This window comes from Arvicola amphibius, chromosome 13 (genome assembly GCF_903992535.2).
Source record: "Arvicola amphibius chromosome 13, mArvAmp1.2, whole genome shotgun sequence".
Lineage (NCBI taxonomy): Eukaryota > Metazoa > Chordata > Mammalia > Rodentia > Cricetidae > Arvicola > Arvicola amphibius.
Window position 1 is genome coordinate 47292965 of NC_052059.1, and position 6111 is coordinate 47299075.

Consider the following 6111-nt stretch of genomic DNA (forward strand, 5'->3'; position numbering starts at 1 on the left):
GTACGTTAACATTTTTAGCACACAGGAGAAATTTTATGTAATAAAGTTACTGTATCTTTTGGACTTAAAATTTGAATTTGTATTTAAACAATGATGATATGTCTGATGATTCTTAATGGCACTTTTACTAATTTATTTTGGGATCTTGGGTGCATTCCTAGTTTTGTTATTTATTCCTTTGGCTTTCAAGTAGATAGTTGTCCACCCAGAAGGACCAGCTTTACTCATTTTTGGTTGGGCAACTTTGCGGATCTTTTGGGGTGGCGGTTTCCCTACAGTTTGGCCTTGAAACCACCAAGCAGTTCTTAGGAACTTTTTTTTTATTATTCAAATCGTAGTTTTGTGATTCTCATTCATAACTATAAGAGTTAGTTTTATATAGTCAAAGGAAACCTACTTGCCAAACTTAAGATGCCTCTATCAGGATTGCTATCATAAACTATTGTAACATCTTAAGTGGCTTTTTAATTTCTTTGGTGTAGCAAAATATAAGCCCAGCCACTCATTTTATATCGTCAACTTTTATTAATAAAAATTACAGAATAAACCTAGTCTTGTCAACTTGTTTGTATTTTCCTGTTCTTTTAAAACCAAGACACATATTTTATCCTCTTTCAGTGTTTTTGATGCTAGAATGGGAGAGCTCTCATTCTGTTAAGACAATTCACTTGGTGGCTGGGCAGAAGTAGTTTATAAACCTACAGTATACTTAGATAACTAACGTCTAGGTATTAAGTGGTATAACCCTTCTTAAAATTAAACTTCTGTTAAGGGTTCTTTAATCCCCAAATCTTTCTTACACATGAGACTTAATCATGGCTAGAGTTTTTTGTTTTAATTTTATGTATGAGTGTGGGTGCACATTTGGCACAGAATACATGTGGAGGTCACAGGACAGCTTGCCGGAATTGGCTCTGCTTCCACTGTGGATTTTGGGACCAAACTGCAGGTCGTCAGGCTTTCACAGGCCATCCCACCGAACCTAGAGAAATGCAAAAATAATATCCACTGTCACCCTAGCCCCCATAAAGAAAATTGCCTGCTGTCTCAGTGGGTAAAGGCATTCAGAACCAAACGTGATGATTTGCGTTCATTTCAGCTAGGAACAGACAGAAGTGACTCGCTTGTCCTATGACCTCCACACCTGCATGTCCACTCCTTCATACACATTAACATATATATTGGGTCTGATGTGGTGCACATCTTTAGTTCCACTACATGAAAGACACGTAGGTAATCTCGATTCAAGATCAGCCTAGTCTACATAGGTTCCAGAGCTACATATGGAGACCCTCTTTTTGTTTTTGTTTTTTTAAATGAAGTGTGTTCTAAGTAATGAATCTTATAAGTTTTCCTCACTATTTGAGAATCTGTCTCAGGTGCCTTAATGATCTGTCAACATGGAGAGTTGAAACCATGCAACCGAGTTTCTTATATAGCACTCTTAAGTCAACTCTTGGCAGCTGCCCTACTTCATCTTATGTCTGTGCATGTGAATAGAACCATTGCACTGAGCAGTTAGGTGAGGTGTCTAGTGAATCCATAGAGCCTGGTGGTGTTCGCAAGTGCATAAGATACAGAGTAATTTGGGTTTCAGTGTTTCTAATGGTGGTATGAGGCTGTGTGACCCACTAGCCCTGTCTGTTTGAATTAGACACTTTACAGACTTGAAGTTAACATAAAATGTCCCACCATAACACCTCACTTCTCAAATATTAAACCACAAAACTTCTAAATCTACAAAGAATTCTCCAAGCATAAGAAGACTTAAGAAATATGACCAGCAACAGGTTATTTGGGTAATTTCCCACTAGGGGGCAATAGTTAAATTTTGACCTGTCTTTGTGGTACGGTTTTGAAACTTTAGATAGGATAGGTTTCTGATCTAGGAGAGACCCATTAAAACCCAAATCAGATGAAGGGCAAATCTAAAGGGTGCTCGTGTCCAGATGAATGCCCTCTTCACTGCCACCCTGTAGTGAGTGGAGACCCTGAAGCCATCTGATGGCTGGAATGTACCAGCCTCACGGGGAAAGAACTTAGTATTTGTCCCTTGTACTGTGTTACTATGATTTCCTTGGATAGTTAAAAAAAATCCCTTAGCAGAGAGGCCATTCACTCACATGTTCTTAGACTTGTCCTTCTATAGGAACTGGAATCATCCAATATAATCATATTGTCTTCTTATTTCTCCATCTGACCTCGAGCAGACTCCCATGTTGAGAATTTTGTTTTGAGACGTGTTTTAAATTCATGATTTTGTTTTTTTTTTTTCTTCCAAGTGCTGGAATTACAGGTGTGTGCCATTATGCCTGACCTTGAAATACTTTCTGTAAACAGATTTTTCTTGTCTACAGAACCTCACTTGTGTGCATACTCCATGGCCAGTTCCTGTTAATTGATTTTTGTTTTTATTTTGCAAGTAGAAGATACTAGAATAATATGTACGCCAGTCTCAGTGTTTAAACTATTAGTGTACGGTGCTAGAGACGGAATTAGTACCTTACGGGAAACAGCCATTTAAGATCAGAACATGTTAAAAATACTTTTCAAGATACCAAAATTTGGATCATAGTTATATCACTCATGTTTTTATACCCATTAACTGCACACACCTGTGTTTTCATTTTTATCAATTTGAGAAAATAGTGACAAATTCAGTATAGTGGTGCACACCTATAATCACAGTAGCCTTGGAAAGAGGAAGGATGATCAGGAGTTCAAAGTCATCCTCGGTTATGTAAGTTTCAGACCAGCCTGGACTACATGAGCCACTATCAAAAAGGTGGGCGAAGGCTGGAATGATGGCTCAGCTGTAGAGTATTTGTTGCTTTTGCAGAGGACCTGGTGCAGCTTCTGCCACCTACACGTGGTGGATTGTAGCCATCTGTGATCCCAGTTCTAGAGGAGCCAATGTCTTCTTTGAGACAGAGCATGCACATGGTACACATACATACATATAAGCAAACACTCATTACAAAAAATCATAAGAAGGCAGAAAGAAAGCAATGTAACTCTTGTGTGTTGGATATACCTTTATAGGATGTGCTTCATAAAGTACAGTCTTTTAAGTATGAGGTTTGTTTCTTTTCATTCCTAATGGGGATCTTTTGAAAAAATGGACCTTAGCCAAGTGGTGGTGGTGCATACCTTTGATCTCAGCACTCGGGAGGGAGAGGCAGGCGGATCTCTATGAGTTTGAAGCCATCCTAGTGCCAGGATAGGCTCCAAAGCTACACAGAGAAACCCTGTCTCAAAAAACCAAAATAAATAAATAAAAATAAAGAAGAGAGAAAAGAAAAATGGGCCTTTATGCTCTTTTTATATTTATTTATTTGAGAAAAGAGGCATGCCTGTGGAATAAAGAGTACAAGATGCGGGTGTCCTGAAATATATGCTAAGTCTCAAATGCATAAACAAACAGTGAGATTTGCCCACAATGAGAAACTAGAGAAATGTTCTTATGCTTGTATTCCTTTATAAATATAACACTAGAAAAGAGACCTAGAAGTTGATGTTTATTACATTCTGTGTTTGTGTGTGTGTGTGTGGGGGGGGGTCTGAGGACATGCTATGGGAGTGGGTTCTCTCCTTTTACCATGTTGGCCTTGGGGCCTGTACTCAGGTAGTAAGTGCAGGCATCTCACCAGAGGAAGATTTTTGTCTTCAAATGCACATAAGTGTTTGTCTGCATGTATGTCTGTGTACTGTGTGGATCTCTCATCCCCGAGACCAGAAGACAGCATTGAATCCTCTGTGAGCCATTGTGTGGATGTTTATCTGAGTCCCCTACAAGATCATCTAGCGTGCTTAACTCCTGAACCATCCTTCCAGGCCCTGAAAAGGAGTTCTTAAATCTCATGGTTTATTTGTTTTTTTCCTCATATGGACTATTTTTTGATGGCTTTTAAAATTTTTGCCTAATTCAAGTTTGAAAAACTAGGTCTTATGACTCTATGACTCATTTGAGATTTTTTTTGATATGTTGTATAAAACATGAAAGTTGAGAAACGTGGTGGAGGATCATTTTTCTTCACAATGTTTTGAAATTCAGTTAACTATCCACCTGTGAGACCGCCTGAAATATTCCATTAATATATAGATTAAGGTCTATGTTTTCCCCAACATTATATTGTCTTGATTACTGTAGTAAATAAATCTGGAAATAAAATATATGTGAATAATTTTTTTAAAAAACTGCTTTGCTATTTTAGGCTTTTTTTTTTCTTTGCAGTTTTGGAGGTGGTTCATAATTTTTTTTCATGTGGGCTAGAGAAATGGTTCAGAAGTTGAGCACACTGGTTGCTCTTGTAGAGGACCATGTTCGGTTCTCAACACCCAGGTGGGATGGCTTGCCACTGCCTGTAATTCCAGACCCAAGGCTTCTGATGCCTTCTGGCTCCCACAGGTACTGCTTTTACATGCACAAGCCCGTATTCAGATATGCATATATAGTCATAAGTTTTTAAAACAGAGGTTTCAGTAGATTTAGGCATAGGCACCAAAGAGAGAGGCACTCAGAAAAGTATCCAACTGTGTAGGTTTCTTTACATATTTCTATACACAGCTTTAAAATATGTATATTAGCATTATTTTGAGGTTTTTTTTCCCCCCACAATGCTGAGGAAGAAACCTACGATTGTAGGTTATGTCTTCATGCAATTTTTTTTTGTTTTGAGACTGGGTCTCACTGTGTAACTCTAGCTTTCCTGGAGCTCACTATATGGACCAGGATGGCCTCGAACTCACAGAGATCTACCTGCCTATGCTTCTTAGGTTCTGGAATTAAAGGCGTGTGCCACCATACCTAGTGATATTTTGCTTTCTTATCTAAATTGAATTGTTGTACACTACTTTACTTGGTAATGGAATTATCTCAAATAGTGAAGAACTGGGTGGTTAGGGTAAGCTGGAGTGTCGTATTCAGTCTTGTGTATCTAAGAAGAGAGAAAGCTCATTCTCCTTCCATCCCCACCCTTCTTTCTACAAAAAGCCAAGTCCTCACACAGAATACTTACTAAAATGTTAGAACAAGCTCCAATAGAATGGAATTGCTCTGTGTATATGTCCTCTGATCAAAATATAGTAATTTTGTTTACACCTGAAAATCGTGGTTTGGTAGTTCAGTGGGTAGTGAAAAACAAAACATTTAAAAATACTTTAAATTTTTTAAAGGAAGCATCTAAAAGGGGGCTGAAGAGATGGCTCAATGGCAGAGTGCATACTGCTCTTGCAGTGGCCCTCCTTGCAGAGGACGTGAGTTGGGGTCCCAGCACACGTAACGGGGTATGATCACAAGCCACTTTTAACTCCAGTTCAAGGTGGATCCCATTGATGGCTCTGACTTCCGCAGTACCTGTACCAGTGTACATCGCCGCACATGCAAACATAATTTAAAAAGATAAATCTTTTTTTTGTTGTTTGTTTTGGTTGTTTTGAGATGGTTTCTCTGTGTAGCCCTGGTTGTCCTGAGATTGGCTCTGTAGACCAGGCTAGCTTCTGGTGGGATTATAGGCATGCCCCACCATGCCTGGCTAAAAATAAATCGTTAATGAGAAGTATCTAAAAGAAAAATAGTTGGCGATATATAATATATAAAGTGATATTAGCGGTACAGCGGTGGTGCACACCTTTAATCCCAGCACTTAGGAGGTAGATATAGGTGAATCCTTCTGAGTTCGAGGCCAGCCTGGTCTACAGAGGGACTTCCAAGACAGACTCCAAAACTACAGAGAAACCCTGTCTTGAAAAACAAACAAACAAAATGTTATTACTAGTGAGGCAGGAGATGGTTGAACAGTTTAGAGCATGTACTACTCTTAGGACCTGAGTTCGATTTTCAGCACCTCAGTGGGGTGGCTCACAACTTCCAGAAAGTCTACTGCTAGCACGATCTGATACCTCTGACTTCTAAAAGTACCTCGACCCCAACACACACACACACACACACACACACACACACACACATGCGTAATTTGAAAAAAAAAATCTTAAATTGTGTGTGTGTGTGTGTGTGTGAGATCATATGTGGAGGTCAGAGGACAACTTTGTGGAGTTAGCTTTCCATTTACCTTGAGTTCTGGGGGAAAGAACTCAGTACCAGGTTTGAAC